We start from the raw sequence: 22178 nt of genomic DNA on the forward strand, positions 1-22178 counted from the left end.
ACTGAGGATGACCAATATTCTTCTTCTGTAGCGTTTGAACAAGAAGGTGATGGAGTGGTTTGACGAATAGGTGAAATCCCTGATGAAAGAGTTGTGTGACACGAGGACTGTCTTGTTAAGAGTTCCAATCGTTTTTGTCTCATGATAGTTTGAATTTGTTCCTGACACATAATAGCATCATACAAAGGCATCTCTTTTAGCTGTACAGCGATATGTTTACCAAATATGTCAAATTCATTATCAGTCTCATTTTTATTATTTTGCACAACATTATCGAGTTTATCAATTACTGCACTTATTGAGGAAATATTGTCATTTACTATTTTCCGCTTCCGATTCTGAGGAGTACGAACGACATTTTTTCTTTTTGAAAGTATTGGAGTAGACGGATTGGCAGTTTCTATGTTTTCCTCATGCTTCTTTCTGTGTGTCAAGTGGATGTCGCTCTGTACTGTACAGTAGATTACAAGTAGGTAACTGTATGATGGATGGTATTAAATTTGAATACAATGATATAATATCATATAAAACAATTCTGAGTGGAGGCGGTGTGTCGGTCTAGGTTAGGGTGACCATAAAATAAAATAAAAATACGGGACATTTCAAAAAACAAAATAATCAGATGAATAATTTTTTAAATAAACAGTTGTTATATAAAAATAATTTTATTTTGATATTAATGGTGAACTAGTTAAGAATTAAGATTATTATTATACATGAATTATACAGTGTCACGCTGGGATTTATACACTCGCTATACTTCTCTGTTAATAAAGATAATGGAATTCTGTTTTTTTTTACATTACTCACAAGGCTGTCCTACTATTATTAAATTGTATTGTTACTTAATGTAAAAAGGGGAAACCCGTAAACTAGATAAATAAATAAGGCTAACGACTACAATTTTTTACTTTTTTATTTTACATAAATTTTAAATTTTTAGAAAAATGATAAAATAAAAAGTTAATTTTTTAATTTTTTTAATAAAAAAATCATGTTTACTTTAAGAAGATCAACTAAATATTTTTAGCTCTGTGAGTCTAAGAAAAAAAACAGAAATCGATTATCTCTATTAACACGGGAGATATCGCTCTGTGTAAATCTCAGCGGGACACCCTGTATATTATATGTAGACTGAAGGAGTACAAATATTAAAACAAATAACATTTACAATCTTACATAGATATAATAATGTTGTGGATAACGAACTGAACTCGAATTTTTATGTTAGTAGTTTAGCATCAACCAGCAAAGTTGCCGGAGCATTGGTTCGGGACTATTCGCATCTTCAGCGAAACATCGTATATGGTTCGCACCTTCTCAGTGTAAAGCACTATAAAATAATCAGATTAATTTCATGGCTATATTATTCTCGTAAACATTAATGAATAATTTCCAACAAGAATAATCGATAAGTAGACCTTATTGCTGCTGATAAGCAGAATATGGCCCTATATTTCCAAAAGGCTCCAACTGAGCAACAAACGGCTGTGCTACCGCTTGCTCAGGATTCTCTCTAGTTTGAGGATTAATGGGCCCCCCTGCTTGCACTTGCGCCTTGTTATCCGGATTTGGGCACAGTGCCGGATTGCGGACAACCTGACTTGCGTGGGATTCAGGTGGTCCCATAAAAGTTTGTGGTCCAAATGCACCTCCAGAAGATGCGCCAGCAGAATTTACTTCTGATGTTTCATCCCTTTGTTGTGTTTGGGGTACTACTGGTACCCGAAACTGGTGAAACGTAGCATTCGGTATGTAAAAGTGATCATGCATAACTGACCACAGAAAGACCCCTCGCGGAGTAGAACGTGGGTATCCGGGTAACTGGGAGGCCAGTCCCCAAATTGCACCCCGAAAACATACACCTCCGGTACGAATCCCTTAAAAAAAAGAAAAAAAGAAATAGGAGGTAACAATTGGCAGTCCCAAATTGACTCTTAGAGTAACATACTTGGGGCAAGTCGGGACGAATATGGTGCAGTAGGCGCAGCACCCGGGCCCTTAGCCGCCGTCGACTACATGGAAAACCTTGGTAATGCTGGGCTAAAAGAAGAAAAAGAAGAAGAAACAGAGGAAAATAGAGAGAAGCGGGAAAAAGTGAACTTACATGACTCCATTATTTCTTTTTTACCGTTGCACTTCGGCGACCAGTTGAACAATGAAATAGGTTGTAAGGGTAACATTTTGCATATGTAGGGTGCAAGCTCAGTATATTTCGTAAAGCTTACATAGTCTAAACAATTAAGCATAAACAATAAAACATAATTTACAAAATACTTATTTAAGTAGGTTGACCGACCGTTACGCCCTCTCCCGCCAGGACAGCACAACCTGGGAACCCACAAAACGAGCGACCATCCCGCGCACTTCGAAGTTGACAAGGAAAGTCATTAGAGGGCGCCACCACCCGCGAACTGAGTAACGGGTGCTCTGGCGCGCAGAAAGACAAGACGAAGCAGGACAAGGCCGCCCTCCAGGAAGGAGCAACAGATTCCAGGAGAACCACATGGGAGACTATATAACTTAAGTTACGAATGGTCACACGATGTAAATAAAGCCATGGGGCACGTAGTTTATACAGTTAAGTTCGGGTTAAGTGTCCGGGGCGAACACTCTTCAGAGGGGGGAGATGTCACAAATAACATAAGTTGCACTATGTTCCGTTACTTAGTCTGGCCCCGGTCTCCCCCAGTGCACCGTCTGAATCAGCAAGACCGGCAAATTGGGGTCATGATGTGGGTATTTAATCAGCGTCTCAAACCATCTAAGATTACTGGTCTCTAGGTCGGTCTTCGAGCAACAGTCCCAACTTTCTAGTGTCCGGACGGCTCGTTACCTTCTTGGAAGCCCAGGCTGAAAAGACAAGAGTTCTTACGCATACCACGAGGTGACCGTCCGAACTCTTGACCCTATCAGTACCTTAAGTAAGTCCTTTGGGCGTGTCGGTCATAGGGGCTCCCTGCTCGTATCGAGCGGGTTTCGCTTGGCGACACTTCAGGAGGGCTTACGCACCTACACCTACACATACACACCCACACACCCCCTGTTGGACAGTGTTCGATGCGCGTCCCGCCAGCGGCGGTGCTAGCGGCCCTCCTAATCTGGGGGTAAGAGTTAGCCGAATAATAACTTAGTGGAAAATAAAGAACTACTTGGCACGGCAGGTAGCAGGTTAAATTTGGCGTAGAAAGTAAAACAGGGTGATCATTAACTTTATATCAAGAAAGTTAAAAACAAAAGAAGTATTTTTATAAGTGAATTGTTCAAAGTGATCTCCGTTTGAAGCCAAACAGTATTCCAAACAATCATAAAATGCCCTTTTGACGTTCAAAAGATGTCGGGTCGTGATGCAGTCAAAATATGTCACTTTACGTGCTACCTGCCCTGCCAGTATAAAAACAACAAGGAACAACAATACATACAGGGAGTATGGAACGATAAAATCTTTTCGAAAAAAAATGATTTTTTTCCAGTTTTTAATCACTTTTTAGACCAAATTGGTAGACTTACTTAAGCTTCAGGGTACTAAAGACACACCCGTCAAGTTATAGACTTGCAGTTCCAAAATAAAATGGTCTAACATGGGCTTAAAAATTTAACACGTAAAATCCTATGTTGCGCGTTAAAAAAAACGCACTGTACATAAGTAGAGACAGCTTGCCTAAGACTATGTCTGTCTATAATTACTTATTTATTGCTAGAGTTCTATTGCCATATTCATGATTTTTATAAGACACTTTTTTTAGGTTACCATTCTATAAATTGTCAAATTACTGTGGAAGCATCAATGCTAATAGTAGGCATATATGCAAATTATGGTGGTTCTACGCATGATTCATTTATTTGGAATAATTCCCAAATAAAAGCTTATTTGGAAAACCATCTAGAGCCTGGAGAACAAGCTTGGCTAATTGGGGATTCAGGATATCCCCAAAGCAAAGTACTGATGACTCCATATAATAATCCATTGCCTGGAACCCCTGAAGGAAGATATAATGAGGCTCATATTAGGGCACGAAATATTGTGGAAAGGACCATTGGAAAGTAAGATTTAGGTGTATTCTGAAAGAAAGAACATCTCGCTATTCACCTGAGTATGTCACCAAAATTATAAAAGCATGTGCTGTTTTACACAATTTGTGTGTAAGAAACAATGTTCCTCTACCCCATGAACAAGTACAATTGAGACCTAATGAAGTGGATGCTCCAGGACCAAATGATGTACCAAATCGTCATGAAGGCATGTTGGCTAGACAAATGCTAGTAAATACATATTTTAGGTAGTAGAACTGTCAGTATTGTTGTGAAACGGACTTTTAATTTAGAGTAAGCATTAGGAAAGTTATTTGGTGTTACCCCATATAGTCTTAATTCATTTCGTTTTACCCTGTATATTGCATTGTTAGATCAGCTGTTTGTGAGAGAGAGGGACTTTTGTTAAAGTTTGAAGTTTAAGAGAGAATGTCAATTTCATGAATATTTCCGAATTTCCTAGAATGCATAGAAGCCTATTATAAACAGCTGGGCAAGGACGAGTAGTTAGTTGTTGTTGTGATTGTTAACAGTAGTTGTCAGTTTGTTTGTAAAAAATAACAATATACAGTGCGACTTAGAAGTATCGGTGTTTTTGTGAGAAAAACGGTACAGTATGTTAAGGTTTTAATTATTTTGATATGATTTTTTTTTAATTAAAAATGTAAATATACATGCAGTATTTAAACTTGTTTCTATATCACTAGTTGGCAGGCTTTTTTTTCTTTGAATGTGGTAATTTTAATACTAATTATCATTTATATTATCATTTATATATTTTTAATTTTTTCTAGAATATTAAAAACAACACAAATATTTCTTAACACAAAATAATTAAAAGCCGAGCAACCGTACCGGCAACAATGAAATGTTTACCCGTTGCCCGACAACCGCCTATACAGTGCAGGCCAAAAGTTTAAATTTTCTCATTTTTGTTCGTGTTTTACGACGAAATGGCTCAAGTTAGAGATCCGAAAAAAATACAGAAAACTAGTCCGTGATAGGTACTACAACTTTCATTAATACGATTTTTCAATCAAATCAACCGTACAGGCGCAAAAAAATCAAAACCGTTTTCCCATGTTAATCTCCTATGTCCAGGGTGCTCTTGGACACCTGGTATATAATACTCACTTTCTGCCATTTTTCTGTGGATTTTTCGCCCGTACCTACAGCATTTAACTGAAGGGCTAAATTTTCCCACAGTTTTTTTTGAGTAGACTTTCCTGTAAGTCCGGAAAATTGACCTTTGGCGAAATGAGGATTTTGCTCCATAAATTCTACTAAAACCACCCATTGACTTTCACTTATTTTTTGCGTCATTCTTTCTCTCTAGATGGATAAACAAATTGAAACTTTAAATAAAGGATATTAAATTTGTTATTAATATTGAGTTAAAGCAAAACAAACGAACCGCCAACTTTCAACCCTTTCAACAAAACTTATAACTTAACCTCAAAAATCACGTATTCGAAGGTAATACGACGTATTCCGACCTATCGAATAGTTTGCTTCGTATCGACTTCGTATCAAATAGTTCGTAATCGCAGTTTGCCTTCGAGAAGTTCGAAACGTGGCGCATTCGATTCGAATCGAGCGTTCGTAATCCGGCTGCAGGACTTGATCGAGATAAGTCCGTCTCGTGTTCGACAAATAGGTTATGTTATGCCTACCAACCTGATGAACTTCCAGAGCTTGATGAAGACTCCCTTCGTGATTCCCGAAGTTGTCTGAGCACTTCTCGAATCAATTCTTTGTCTTTACGACTGTGCTTCGCTTTTTTACGCCGTTTACAGCATCTCGCTTGGTTCGGCCCATTGTTTTATAGACTTGTGTGGAGCTGCAAGAAAAATAAAAACACGTGTGTACCAAACCGTACAAAATAGTGCACTGACGATAGGGTCCTAGACGAGCTGCTTCTTCTTTAAACTTTTGTACTAATCCGTGTCGAGTAGATGCCTACTACGTGTACTATGTAATCGTAGGATGAGGCTGCTGTATAATAGTTACCATTTATTTAAATTAAAATATTTCTGACAGATTAGCAGGTAATTTATTTAAGCTTTTTTATTGATTCATTTGTTAAGAAAAGTAGTTATTTATGATAATTATGAACCTAAAACTCAGCTTCGAGTATTTTTAAATTATCTCAATATAAATAGTTATTTATGTATTTTATGCTCAAACATGACATTTATGCTCTGAGACTGAAGTTTACTGCGCGACACAAAGTGGAGTACAATATTTTTTCTACAAACAACGCTAAATATCTAACACAACTAAACTTACTGCGTAGGTACTCAAAAACAGGATCAAAACTATACACAATTGAATACTGACATCAAACTGGTGACAGTAAGCGAAAAAAAAAATTTTTTTTGACGACTGACTTTGAAAGTACCTCATGTACGTTTCCATTTCAAAGCAGAAAGTTGTTATTCGCCGCACGTGCGCTGAAAGTGGATCATTTTCTGTCCTAGAGCGTTTTTGCTTTCTAGTAACAATCTACTCACCAACTTTTTCGGCATTTCCATAACAACGCTTGACAGACCTGTTTGAATTAAAGCCATTCCGTCAAAGTGATTTATCGGTGACAATGAGTTCGAGCTACGAAAATGATATGAATTGTCCTTCTACTCCACCCCACAGCAGTCGTCGAAAAAATATCGTCTATATTTCGAGCCGAAAGTACTTTTGCCGCTTTTACATGATTGCAGCGTTCGGCTTCGCCTCAAGCTGCAATTTTCATGTGCAAGCGGCAAATATCTACTTTCGGCTCTTAATATAGAATATACTATTATCGCTCGCTACCCTTGGCAACACGCGATAAAGTAAACTTCTCAGTAATTGGTAACTTTTTGTTGAGATTTGGAAGCAAAAAATGTATCATTATTGAATGTTTGTAGAATTTTTTTTTATTATTTTGTGATTACAGTGCAACATCGGTAATCCGAACACCTAAATGTCAGGCCTTATTCGGATTATCGATTGTTCGGATTAACGAATATACAATAAAACACATTTTTAGAACTTTGTACGTACATATGTATATTAATTTTTATACATACAATTCAATCATTACATATTTAAATACATATATGTATAGTTGTGCAACATCTGGTGACATCTGTACTCAACTCTATGAGTTAGAAAGTACAGATGGCGTTCCAAAATCTAGGAACAACACCATTAATGCCGCATCATTCGGTAAACACCGATATGGTTGGTTGAAAATGGTGAGGTTTTGTTTTTTGTTTATCAATCCCAATCCTCTGACCGGTTTCGCCGTATTACGGCTCATCAGAGAGGCTATAGGGCTTGATAACCAAAGAACAAAACCTTCATTCCAGTATAGTCAACTGGATGACAGAAATGATAGTCGTTGTGCAACATCTGGTGACATCTGTACTCAACTCTATGAGTTAGAAAGTACAGATGGCGTTCCAAAATCTAGGAACAGCACCATTAATGCCGCATCATTCGGTAAACACCGATATGGTTGGTTAAAAATGGTGAGGTTTTGTTTTTTGTTTATCAATCCCATATTATATGTATTATTTTAACAATTAAAAAAACTAAAATTCAACTTAAAAAAGCATTAGTTTTTTTCTGAAACCGTGAAAAAATTTGTAATTTGTGTCTGTTTCTTATTTTTACATCTTGGGTTTGAACTCCTAACTACTGCAAGAAGACGATTTGATGTTCAGGAAGCTTTTTTTGTGTTGCCCAAGCAATACACGTATTAAAAGCTGACACTGTGCAATTTCGGAAATACAATGGTCGGAACTGTCATCGGAATCTTCATCAATTTCTTCAATTATATCAGCTTCAGCTAATTCGTCGCTAACTGCCTTATCATTCACCATCCAAGTTTCAATCTCTTCATTCGTTAAACTCTGGTCAAGTTTCTTACTCAAGTCCATAATTTCTTCCATGTCATTTTGAATTTCTGTGGGTTCTGTCTCTCTAATTTGTCTGATTAACCGAGCTAGCGGGATGTCGTCTTTTGTTATTAAGCCAATGCCCACATTTTGCCAGGCCTCATTTAAAGAAAAAACAACGTCCTTCAGAGTTATCTCCTTCAGTGCTTGCGAAATACCACGTTCAGACTCAACAATTTTTTGGAGCAATTTCTTACGATAGAATAATTTTATGGCCTGTATAACATGCTGATCCATTGGTTGTATCAATGGCGTACAATTTGGGGGAAGGAAAAGCACAGAAATTTTATTATCGTCGCTAAACAATTGAGTAGGGTGTCCAGGTGTATTATCTAAGATTAGAATTGCCTCTGGACTAAGGCTGAGTTCTTTCATTTTACGCCTAACAGATGGAACAAACTCATTATGGAACCATTCAATAAAAATTCCTCTTGTTACCCAAGCTCTTCGTTGACCTTTGTATGAAACAGGAATGTGGACATTTTTGAAAGCACGGGGTTTCATACTTTTACCTAGGACCAACAGAAGCATTGGAACAGGGCATAAAAGTTATTCGTTTTTTGCTTACTTTTCGCCCCGGAGCAGATTTTTCTCCTGAATGAGCTAACGTTTTGTTTGGAAAAACTTTCCAAAAAAGCCCACTTTCATCAGCATTATACACTTGGTGAGAATTCAGGTTTCATTATACGTGCCAAGTTTTCCACAAATGGCAAGACTGTATCGTAGTCACTTGAAAGTGATTCTCCACAAACTGCTAACTGGCGAATACCACATCTTGTCTTGAATTTATCAAGCCATCCCGAGCTTGCCTTAAAATCATCTTTTTTTGTTATTTCTTTGTAGAAGAACTTAGCTTTCTCACGTAGAAGTTCCCCAGAAATTGGTGTACCTGTAAAAAAACGCTACCAATAAAATCGGTCCATATTTTCACATCGAATGAGGAAAAAACTATAAAAAATTTTAAAAAATTTGTTCTGCCGTGAATTTTTTTGTCTAACGAACTTGACCTTCACTTTGAGCTATAGGACACACAAGAAACAAAGCCAATTAGGAAATTTATAACGATCATACATAGTATACCTTACCTTTTGTTCTTTCCTGACAAAACCATATAAATAGAGCCTTTTCGACCTTAGTATTTGAACTGAGTTTCAATGTTTTTCTGGTGGAAGGACCGACATTAGTTTCATGGAGAAATGCCACTATTTTGTCTTTGTTTTTTTTTTATATCTGCTACTGTAGCTTTCCCAATCCCATGCTTTAAAGTAATGCTTGAATAACTGAAGCCGGCATCTATATCTTTTATAACTTGGATTTTTTGTTTTAAATCCAGGGTTACGTGTTTTCTTTTTGACATCTTTTTACTTTCCAAGTGGCTATGTTGTAAAAAAATCACTTCTGACACTACACAATAAGCAAAACTCTTATATGTCCGGTGTACACTCTTATGCTCTTAATACCACGAAAAACAATCATCAAATGATATACCGGCGACGCGCTGTCGGCGCGGCGGTGGGCGCGGCGGTGGGCGCGGCGGTGGGCGCGGCGGGCGCTGCAGGTCTGTCATCGTTCGGATTACCGAGGCGGCGTTCGGAGTACCTCGCATCACGATTGGTGTTCGGATTAGCGTGGTTCGGATTAGGAGATGAGCTTAAAACAGCGACCGGCCAGAACGGCGACATGAGAGATCGGCGTAAGGGCCACTTCGGCAATCTTCGGTTTTACTGGTGGAGGAGGGCAAATGCCGATGATCATTTTTTCGTTCCTGTTCTAACCTCACATAACTATTAATTAAAATATTGTTTTGTTTGGTTGGAAATATCTTGTCTTTGATTATTTTAATATTGCAATAACCGATACTGCAATATATATTTTCTGGCCTCAAACTATCTGTGGTGTTTGTTGGGCTTACTGCTGCCCAAAATAGCTATTAAGTGGACTGTATATTTATAATTTTAATAACACTCTTTCTTAACAAACTGAAACTATATTCAATTAAAAAACTTGGCGGGAAAGCTCCAGACCACCAACTGGCTTCTTCCTCGTACACTTATTCTTAAACAACTAGTCTTACATTCAAGATGGCCGCCCATGGCGCGTTGTACACGTGACATATTGGGGAGGGAGTAGTTGATACTGTTTATTCTAACCGCAACATATACCGCCCCCCTTGAAAGGCATAGCATACTTTCAACGCTAATATTACTTAAAAGCAAAACAACAAACATTACTAAATCTAAAATAGCAAAACTATGCTAAATATCAAAATACCACAAAAAATTGGAGAAGCACTACTCAATTGGTAAAATTGAGATTTTTGTGATGGCTCTTTTAAAAACACCTTTAGATGTTAGCACTGACACTACTCTCACAACACCGTCTGAACCTGGAAACACATTTATCACTCGCCCCAATGTCCATTTTAAAGGCGCAACATTGTCTTCATGTAGTATTACTAAATCACTAACTCTAACAGACTTATTATTATCTATATGCCATTTAGAGCGACGATTCAAAGTATGTAAATATTCGTGGCTCCACCTAGCCCAAAAGGATTGAACTAACTGATTAAGATATTGATATCTGTTAAGACGACTACATTTAATGTCCATTACATTAGCTTCTGGTAAAGAAAGCATACTTTCTCCTATCAAGAAATGACCCGGAGTTAAAGGTCTTAAATCATTTGGGTCATTTGACAAAGCACTCAGTGGTCGAGAATTCATGCAAGCTTCTATTTGCGTGAATACGGTTGACAGCTCTTCAAATGTTAAAAAAGAGTTGCCTACGACCTTTTTCATGTAATTTTTCGCAATTTTTATGTGGGATTCCCATAGTCCCCCAAAGTGTGGGGATCGTGCGGGAATAAAATTCCACTTTATTCCTTCACTACCTAAATAACTACTTAACTTTACATTAGTTTCTTTACTATTTATCACACTGTACAAGTTCTTAAGCTCACGATTGGCACCTACAAAATTGGAAGCACAATCAGAGTAAATGTTTTGACATTTTCCTCGACGAGAAAAAAATCTTTTCAATGCGTTTAAAAAAGCGTCAGTAGTTAAATCAGACACTACTTCTAAATGGACTGCTTTAGTTACAAAACATACAAATAGACACAGATAGGCCTTTAAAATTTTAGAATTGCGAGTTTTTGATGATTTTATATGAAATGGGCCTGCGTAATCAAGACCGCAATTATAAAATGGTCTTTTAGGAATAAGGCGATTTTCCGGTAAGTCACCCATTAAGGCCTGCAATGGTTTAGGTTTTATCCTAAAACATACAATACAGGATCGTAGTTCTCGCTTTATGGCATTGATACCCCCCAATATCCAAAACTTATCACGAATATTTGACAACAAACATTGTGCGCCCATATGCAAATTTCGTCTATGTTCATGTACAATTATTAATTTACTGAAAGCATGAGATTTATCTAAAATTATTGGATGTTTTTGGGAAAAAGGTATATTTGATTTATTCAGACGCCCACCTACTCTCAAAATTCCGTCAGAATCCAAAAAAGGATTTAAAGACAATAATTTACTTTTTGATGAAATTAACTTGTTTGACTTTAATGAGTATATTTCATCATTAAACATAAAATGTTGTGCCAATTTTATTAAACAATTTAAAGACTCATTTAATTCATCTACTGTCAGACAACCTAAAGATCTATTTTCTTTATTTATAGATGTATTCTTAAAAAATCTTAAGACATAAGCTGTAACTCTTTGCAATTTTGTTAAAGTTGAAAATTTACTGAAGATATCCATGTCATTGATAAATGATGTAAATACCTTTTTACTAATACGTCGTTCTGGTATAAGGTCAATACTAAGATCAGTACGATTGTTACATGGCCACTCACGACAATCTTTTGTCAGCCATAAAGGCCCATGCCACCAGAGATCCGTTGAAATCAATTTAGTGGGACTACATCCACGTGATATTAGGTCGGAAGGATTCTCATCACCTTTAACATGCCGCCACTGAGTGACGTCAGTAGACTGTTGAATCTCAGATACACGGTGAGAAACAAAAACGCTCCATGTAGCTGGTTCTTCTAAAATCCAGGACAAGACTATTTTGGAATCGGTCCAATAACACATGTTGTTTATTGGTACATTTAGAATTTCCCTTGTTTTTTTCATGAGTCGACTTAATAACACTGCTCCACATAACTCCAACCTTGGTAAAGTCAGGGACTTTATTGGTGCAACACGAGATTTAGCACTAAGTAAATGAGAAAAAATTAAACCATTTTTATTAACTGTCCTTGAGTATATGCATGCACCATATGCTCGTTCTGATGAATCGCAAAATCCGTGTAACTCAATCACAATCGGATCTTCACATAGAACATGTCTGGTAATACTATAATCATTTAAAATAGGTAATTCATGACAAAAATTATACCACAATTCATTTAATTCAGCAGAAACAGGCTGATCCCACGTTAAATTTTCACTCCATAGTCGTTGCATTAGCATTTTAGCTTTTATTATAATTGGACCAATCAAACCTAGAGGATCGAACAATTTGGAAGTGACAGACAAAATAATCCTCTTGGTCACCTTGGAATTCTTTTCCATATTTACTGTATACTGGAGACAATCTTCTTTACTGTCCCATAACACTCCTAATGTTTTTGAGACCGATTCTTCTACTACATAATGTTTGATATCAGTATTATGTATCTCATCTTTTAGCACTTCGGGTTTATTTGAAATCCATTGTCTGAGAATGAAACCTCTGCCTTCCAGTATTTTTGAAATTTCCTTTTTTAACTGGATAGCCTCCTTGACGGAAGATGCACCTGTTAGTAAGTCATCCACATAAAAATCCTTTTTTATGACTTCACTGGCCTTTGGAAAATTAAAGCTTTCCTCTTCGGCGGCGCTAAAAAGACAACGTATGGCTAAATATGAAGCTGATGTCATACCGTAAGTGACAGTATTTAATCTATAGTGTATTAGGTCTTCATCGGGATTCTGACGCCAAACTATTCTTTGTAGGTCTCTTTGGTTTTCATTTATCCAAACTCTTCGGTACATCTTCTCCACATCGGCTCCTACCACACAAAAATGCTGACGAAATCTGACTAAAATAGAGTACAGATCATCTTGAAGTACTGGCCCACATTTTAGTTTATCATTTAAACTAATGCCATCCTTATTCTTCGCACTGGCATCGAAAATAACCCTTAATTTGGTGGTATTACTTGATTCCTTTAAAACTGGATAATGTGGTAAATAACATGTTGCATTAGTACTGTTTAATATCTCAGCTTCAGGTATTCGCGTCATATGGCCCAATTCTTCATATTCAGCCAAGAATTTCACATATTGTGCTTTTAACTTACTGTCAGTTATTAACTTTCTTTCTAATTTTTGAAACCTCTTTAAAGCTACTTCCCTAGTGTCTCCCAAATATTCAATTCCCTCACGAACTGGTAATTCTACTATGTATTGACCATTAGATGCCTTTTTTGTGGAACTTATAAATAGCTCTTCGCACTCAAGTTCTTCACGCTTCCATATCTTAGCGGAAGGCATTTCTTCTACTAACCAAAACTTCTCGATTTGACGCTGAATGCTATTATTACATGATAAATTACACACTGTTGTTTTCAATTGTCTTGAAGGAACACGCCCTGAAATAATCCATCCTAACTTGGTCTTTTGGAGAATAGGCATTCCATCAGCTACACAAATTTGACCTACTAAAAGTAAATCGTAAAATATTTCAGCCCCTATTATCATATCTATAGGCCCTGGAATGTCAAATGCATCATCGGCCAAATTTATGTTACATGGAATTTTTAATAAAGCCTTATTGATTGGAAACGTTGGTAAATTATCAGTTATTTGATTTAAAATAACAAATTTTAATTTTTCAAACATATCATTATATTTTGATTTAAAGGTAATTGTAACTGACTGATTTGATTTTGACACTGAGCCATTAATTCCCATAATCGACATATTAATTTTATCCACATTCAAACCTAAACTTTCTACTAAGTCCTTTCTCACAAAATTCGACTGAGAACCGGCATCGAGCAGAACTCGAGCCTCTTGTGCATTACCATGCTTATCAAACACCATTACTTTAGCTGTCGATAATACTACTTCAAAATCTGAATTATTAAAACTGTGAGCACTTATTGCCTTATCTTCAACTAAAAAACTCATAGCAACTTCACTTTGAGAATTAGATGTGTTTGGAACATTCACATTATTGGAGTTATTATTAGGGTTATTGATAACTGGAGACATACATTCAGAATTTTTAAAATTTAAATGTAGTAACACGTTATGTGGTTTGTCGCACTTTGAACACCGTTTTTTAGTACATTTAAAACTTAAGTGATTGGCTAAAAGACAATTTAAACAAAGATGCAATTCCTTTATTTCATGAATCCGTTCATTTGTAGATAAACTTAAAAACTTTGAACAATCACCTACCCAATGATCTTGATTTTTGCAAATTGGGCATTGGTTTCTACTAAAATACGAATTTGAAAACCCTCTTTTATTAAATTGTCCTTGCCTTTGGGAAATATTATTATTATGACTAGCTGGCTTAGACAAATGAAGTGTGTTCATACTTTTATTATTGCTTTCAACACTTTCCAATATTTGACATTTTTCACTTAAAAAATTTACAAAATCTGTGTATTTACCTGAATTGTTTTTTATATTATAGGTTTCCCATTCCTTTCTTGAGTTAATATCCAATTTCAAAACAAACATATACACTAACAATGTGTCCCAATACTCCACAGGCTCACCTAAGCTTTTCAAGGCTCTAATATTTTTTTGGATAGTGTCCAAGAATACACTCAAATCAACATGATTAATTTTACTTATTGGAGATATATCAAATAAAAGACGTAAATGACTTTGTATGATAAGACGTTTGTTTTCGTACCTTTCCCTCAACGATCTAAAAGCATTTTCATAATTCAAATCCGTAATCTGAATAGACGAAATTATTTGAGCTGCTTCACCCTTAAGGCATGACTGCAAGTAATAAAATTTTTGCACATTACTTAAAGTACCATTGGTATGTATCAATGCCATAAAACTATCAAAGAAACTTGTCCATTGATCATAACTCCCTTCGAAACATGGCAAATCCAATGGAGGTAACTTAACAATATTGTTAGAATTGGCAGGAACTTGACTTACCTCACCTAACTCTGAAAAATTAGAGTTATGGAGTTTTTCTTTGAAACGACAAATAGTGTCAAAATAGTTTTCCTCAAAATCATTTCTCATAACCGCATTATCAGCCTCATGAGAATCATCAAGAAACTCTAACTCCAATTGAACTTTGTTAAAATCACTCCACAAATTTTCACATCGAAGAAAACGCTCATTAACTATAATTTTATTAGTCAATTCATCCCAACTTGTAATAAATTGGCTAAATCTCACTAATTGTGCCACCAATTGTGTGCGATCACTTTTTAATCGTTTAATAATATCTTTCTTAGTCGTCATATTGCTACTTATTTAAATATTACACAATTTTATACAAATAAAAACTGCACTGAGCTGTCAACTGTATTAAAGCAAAAGACAAGCAAATAAATTATGAATAAAAACACTTACCCGACCACAAAGCCTCTTATTTTACTTATAAAATACCTAGACCCATCTAAAAACGCCGTCGACGCCGCTATTTTAAATTCATCCGCTGATTCCGTCGCCTCCTTTTGTAGCTTCGAAATTTGGTGTTCGTTTCCACACGCAAGTGACTTGGTTTCCGTGTGCTTCTAGGATTCGGATTCGCTACTCGTCAGGTTAGGTTATTTTACGCCTCGTGTTTCCAGCAATGCAGTCTAATAAAACGTAAAACGTTTTTAAACGTTTTCGATTCTGTACTTACTTCAAATCGATTTAAACTGGTGGTTACTTGATTTTACTTGCACTGGTCACTATTACCACTTGGGCCAGTGTTACTTAGTGTTTATTCAGCTTACTGGCCAAATAAAACGTTATTTACTCGGTTATCCTGGTAGGAAAAACACCGTTTCTCCTTATCCGGCTCGAAGGACCAAAATGTTGGGCTTACTGCTGCCCAAAATAGCTATTAAGTGGACTGTATATTTATAATTTTAATAACACTCTTTCTTAACAAACTGAAACTATATTCAATTAAAAAACTTGGCGGGAAAGCTCCAGACCACCAACTGGCTTCTTCCTCGTACACTTATTCTTAAACAACTAGTCTTACATTCAAGATGGCCGCCCATGGCGCGTTGTACACGTGACATATTGGGGAGGGAGTAGTTGATACTGTTTATTCTAACCGCAACAGTGTTCGTCTACGTGTTGGTGTAATTATTTTTCAGGTTGTGGACGGGAAAAAGCGCAGACTATTTTAAAGTTTTGGAGATGCTTGTTTATGACTTCAACCAATTACAAGTAGGTATACTATTTGAAATTCCTTTTAGCTGGTATGGGCTTTTTAATGGCTTAATTTAGGAAGCCGTCAAGTAGTGATGTGTATTATTTTTTTTTTGTTTTGAATAATAATATTAAATCATTTGAAAATAAATAGGTATTACCTTAAATTGAACTGTTTATGTTTACAGGATAAAGGAATACTCCAAAGGCTCTGAAGATTTGGTCTTTTTCAACAATAAGAATAAACCAGAGCAACCATTAATGTTACAGATGGTAAGTTTTACTAGAATTTATTGTGATTACATACTTATTTATTTTTGTATTGTTTAGGTTGACAGGGCACTACTGAAATCCAATGTGGAATGTTTTGGAAGAGGGTATTTTTAAGGCAACATTTTAAAGAATGAAGTGTAATAACCAGTGTTTGAACTGTATTATTTAAATAATAATTGTCATACAGCTAGATATCTATACTATAGCTGTTACTCCTTATGGTTTTATTATGTTATTTGTAATTTAAATATACCATTACATTTAGACAAATCTTTAAAAGTGTAGAAGCAGCTTGAATAAACGACATTTTGGTGATAGTATTCATTAGAGTATCTCCAATGCCTGTCTTATTTTAATTTAATATTAATAATATGTGTACTATACTCAAAAGATAAATACTGAAAGAAATATCATTAATCAATATGTCTTTGTATATTATTATTATTTGGACGGGTGTCATCATTTTTCTCCGATATAATTTGTCCCAATATTTCCAAATCCCCAATTCCCTATTAAATTATTTCTGATATATTTCAGTCTAAAATGATTAGGCCCAAAAAGCTGGACATCCAATTTAAAAACAATTTTTTGTTGTGTAAATGTGTACAAAGACTAACCTAACCTGAAACATCTTATTTTGTCAACATAACCTAATTCTTCGTTTTACCGGCTGGCCTTTTCTGCCTTAGCAAAAATGATGGTGATGAGCAAATCATACCTTAGAACTTACAATACATGAATAATATTGCGCTCGTGCGCTCTCTGATTATGCAGGCCTTATTAATTTTGCGCAATACATCAAATCAAAGAAAAATCTGCTTTTGTTTCATTAAATCCCTATAGTCTTAGATAGATACAAATTTACTTTAACTATTAAATAATACTTTGTTTTTATCTTAAGTAAAAAGTATACACCCAACTTAACACTTATTGTCACAGCTCAAAGTTCACAGCAATGTAGGTAGTAAATTACCATACAACAGGACTAATAATGACTTTGTTGTATAATCTACCTTTATTTTCTCCTTACTTGAAAATGTGTAAAATACATCAATTTTATTTAATTTAGTAGTCATATGGAAAATACTTAGAATTTTTTTTTCATATTAATTAAATTAAAGCGAGTTTTGCAAAAACCTCTAGTTGTAGGCTATTTAATATCTCTATACTTTCAAAGATAGTTATAGATCATTTTGTTTTGAACATAAAAATTCAAATTAATGTAGAACTTTTTTAAGGTTTTTATTGTCTTTAAAATAGCCAGTTTTATCCATTTATAAGATATAATATACCAGCAAAAACCAGAAGAATATCCATGCACTATGTTTTTTAAAAAAAATCAAAACTTTGTTTGCCACCACAGACAAAGGCTTGTTACACAGTGTTAACATATGCACAATGTTATCAACTCCTGCTAAATTTATTACATACATATTGTCCGTTATATAAAATCATTAAAATACTTTCTTTTTGCAAGTATCATAACTATCCTAATGCTAATGCTTATAACCTCTCCTTATTTCCCCATGTCTATAAAAACCACTATTTATGTTATTATTATGTTTACCATTAATATATGTGTACGACCATTATGATAGTTAACTTAGGACCACCATAGAATAAGCACCTAAAAAGGCATTGTCGATATGACACATACTTATAGTTACTATTCTGCCATTGTTCATTGCACAACTTGTGTCAAAAAATTACACAATTTTATAAGGAAAACATGTAGAAACCCTATAAAGTAGAATTTATTGTCTAATTTCCCAACAATGAAAACTCAGAGAAAAAGTCTGTTTCAGCCAGTTTCACTCAAATCTCTGTCAAAGTAATAGGAGTGCTATTTTTTAAATTTGATGGTGTGTCCATAAGTTTCTGAAGATATGGATTATTTTATTAAATGCTCATGGTCATAGGTAAAATTGAGCAAAAAGAAAATATACAAAAGCGAAATAAACTTAAATCAGTAAAAACAAACATAAACAAACGTAGACATAAACATAGCCTAATTAAACTTTTAAACTCTTACAACAATGTATTAACATAAAAGAATAATATTTCTACCAACTTACAATAGCACATATACTTATAGGTATAAGTACTATTTAATAATACATTATACCTAATTAGTGTAATGGAAACTATAAATTTCATAACCGAGAGGCAAATACATTTGAAAAAACTGCATCCAACTTCAGCATATACCTGTTGAGGTATAAATCTAGTTGATTTACACATTGTTTAATATGTATGTAAGTATATGTTACCTAGTTAATACCTACTTCTCATATTCTCTGTGTATCATTTTTTTTTTGTTTCTAGATCCATGAATTGTTACATTTTATTGTAGTGTATACTGATGATTTTTTTGAATTGCATGCAGGTCACACCAATGCAGCACCAACTAAAATTACATATGCTTTTATAGTTTGTATATTATAGTAGTGATTCTATATAAACTTGTCTGTGATAATATAACTTTTAATATCATATGGGAGTTAACAGTTAAATAAATCTATGAAATTTATAGTTTCCATTACACTAATTAGGTATAATGTATTATTAAATGGTATTTATATAAGTATATGTGCTATTGTAAGTTGGTAGAAATGTTATTCTTTTATGTTAATACATTGTTTTAAGAGTTTAATTTCGCTTTTGTATATTTTCTTTTTTCTCAATTTTTCCTATGAGCATGAGCATATAATAAAATAATCATTGTTTTTGACACTGTATAATTGTTAAACCTAGTAAAATGGTAACGAAATATGAATATCTTCAGAAAATTATGGACACACCATAAAATTTAAAAAATAGCACTCCTATTACTTTGACAGAGATTTGAGTGAAACTGACTGAAACAGACTTTTCCTCAGGTTTTCATTGTTGGGAAATTAGACACCACATTCTACTTTATAGGGTTTCTCCATGTTTTTCTTATAAAACTGTGTAATTTTTTGACACAAGTTGTGCAATGAACAATGCCAGAATTATGTTACCATGTATATAGTAACTATAAGTATGTGTGTCATATCGACAATGCCTTTTTGGGTGCTTATTCTATGGTGGTAATATTAAATTAAAATATATACTAATAATAAGACAGGCATTGGATTTACTCTAATGAATACTATAACCAAAATGTCTTTTATTCAAGCTGCTTCTACACTTCTTTTAAAGATTTGTCTAAATGTAATGGTATATGTAAATTACAAATAACATAATGAAATCATAAGGAGTAACAGATAGTTAAGTTGAAATAGGTAGATATATAGCTGTATGACAATTATTATTTACATAATACAGTTCAAACACTGGTTATTACACTTCATTCTTTAAAATATTGCCTTAAAAATACCCTCTTCCAAAACATTCCACATTGGATTTCAGTAGTGCCCTGTCAACCTAAACAATACAAAAATAAATAAGTATGTAATCACAATAAATTCTAGTAAAACTTACCATCTGTAACATTAATGGTTGCTCTGGTTTAATCTTATTGTTGCAAAAGACCAAATCTTCAGAGCCTTTAGAGTATTCCTTTATCCTGTAAACATAATCAGTTCAATTTAAGGTAATAACTATTTATTTTCAAATGATTTAATATTATTATTCAACAACAAAATAATACACATCACTACTTGACGGCTTCCTAAATTAAGCCATTAAAAAGCCCATACCAGCTAAAAGGAATTTTAAATAGTATACCTACTTGTAATTGTTGAAGTCATAAACAAGCATCTCCAAAACTTTAAAATAGTCTGCGCTTTTTCCCGTCCACAACCTGAAAAATAATTACACCAACACGTAGACGAACACCACAGATAGTTTGAGGCCAGAAAATATATATTGCAGTATCTGTTATTGCAATATTAAAATAATCAAAGACAAGATATTTTCAACCAAACAAAACAATATTTTAATTAATAATAATGTGAGGTTAGAATAAGAACGAAAACCGATGATCATTTGCCATTTCCCCCTCCACCAGTAAAACCGAAGATTGCCGAAGTCGCCCCCTACGCTCATTCCGATCTCTCATGTCGCCGTTCTGGCCGGTCGCTGTTCTGGCCGGTCGCTGTTTTGAGCCCATCTCCGAAATTGGCCCGAAAGTACTAAAATGGCCCCTGAGCTATAGAAGAAAGCCGAAAGTGCACCGCCAGAGGTGAGATATCTGTAGTTTATATCCGGAAAACCGGTACAGGTTCCGCTTCTGATTTGAAAGAGGCAATATTTGCCATAAGAAAACCGCTTGTGCCGCCGTTCGGCCGCTTACTTGCCAAACGGCTTATGAACGGGAATGACGGGAAGTCTTAACTACTGTAAATTATATACCTTTTTCCATTGTTCACCAGTTTTTTGGGTACCTCCAATAGAATTTATGCTTGCAGCTTGTTCCCAAGATTGTCTTTTTAAATTTGGGGTACCTTTTCCTCACTTTAAAACCTCAGAACTTTCTAGCTCAGTTAGAAGTTGAATATATTGCTGTCTTGAGGCTTTCTTAGACATACCTAAAATTGATTTAAAAATTAAGTTTGGTACTTTATCCTAATTTTGAATTAAGTACTTACCGTTGCCGGGAAAAAAACTGAAAAACACCAAAAGCCGTTTTGTAAGGGAGAGTCCGAGTGGGCGTCAATTGTGTTAGGCGAGTCCACGTGGGCTCCTCATTTGTGTAAGTGGGGTTTCAAACATTTGCTTAAGGGGCAGCAGTTTTTTCCCTCACGAGTAGGTTGGAAGGCCAACAAGGTTGCGATGCGGATACTTGAAGTAAAAGTCTCATTGTACACACTGGGGTTTATTTCCAATTTAACTGGCAATTAACATTAGTTTTACTTAAGTTAAAAGACAATGAATATTATAAACTTGTGTGACGACGCTTGGTACGATGTGCTCTCTCTGAAGAGCAAACTGTGACTCTCGGATTTTGGTCAGCACGCCCTCTATATGCGGTGTTGCCAACGTTGCCGACAATTGGGTGTAACAGTTTAAAATTTACATAATTTGTGAGGTTAGGTCGGTACTTCTCCGTCTGGTTTGGTCTGGCCATAACACAAATGCAATGTTGCCACAGTGAAGCTTGAAATTTTATCAATCAATTGTTACCTACAGTTTTTTTAATCAATTGTCCTTAGTGCATATCTATGTGACCAAAAATGTAAATAGTGGTAAATTTTCATTGAAATTATTTCAATATTGATATTAAGTCAATGGATTTACGGCATAAGGCTGAACATCTGCCTCTCAAGTACTATAATTGTAAAGAAAACATCTTTGTGCTGCTGTGTTGAAGCTTGTACTGCGTGTTCTTTGTGGCTGCAAGGGTTGAATTAAAGTGGAGTGGAATTCAAAATATAACAAGTTTGGTTTATTGAGCAAGATTGATGTTATCAAATAGACAGACTTAGAACGCTTCAGTAACAGTCATTTATACAAAAAAAAACTTTCTAACTTGACTACTGACTAACTTGACAACCAGTAAAACGTGACTCGACAAGACTAC

The 22178-nt window shown here is 35.0% G+C and overlaps 3 long non-coding RNA genes across 4 annotated transcripts in view; 1 reads left to right on the forward strand and 2 right to left on the reverse strand.

The window, feature by feature from the left end:
* LOC145738482 (uncharacterized) overlaps nucleotides 1-22178 on the forward strand; it is a 288003-nt gene that overhangs the window by 190395 nt on the left and 75430 nt on the right. The gene's annotated exons all lie outside the window — the stretch shown is intronic.
* Nucleotides 1746-2430, reverse strand: LOC145738435 (uncharacterized). Its single transcript, XR_014180745.1, has 3 exons — nucleotides 2108-2430; nucleotides 1952-2043; nucleotides 1746-1880 (listed from the first exon to the last, which is right to left on the reverse strand). It is a non-coding gene; the product is annotated as an uncharacterized LOC145738435 (long non-coding RNA).
* Nucleotides 19935-21183, reverse strand: LOC145738434 (uncharacterized). Of its 2 annotated transcripts, none has more exons than XR_014180743.1 (3): nucleotides 20388-21183; nucleotides 20138-20222; nucleotides 19935-20080 (listed from the first exon to the last, which is right to left on the reverse strand). It is a non-coding gene; the product is annotated as an uncharacterized LOC145738434 (long non-coding RNA). The 2 variants fall into 2 exon arrangements; XR_014180744.1 differs by having other exon boundaries at nucleotides 20384-21178.

This window comes from Ips typographus, linkage group LG15 (assembly GCF_016097725.1).
Source record: "Ips typographus isolate SLU linkage group LG15, UJ_Ityp_2.0, whole genome shotgun sequence".
NCBI classification, from domain to species: Eukaryota; Metazoa; Arthropoda; class Insecta; order Coleoptera; family Curculionidae; genus Ips; species Ips typographus.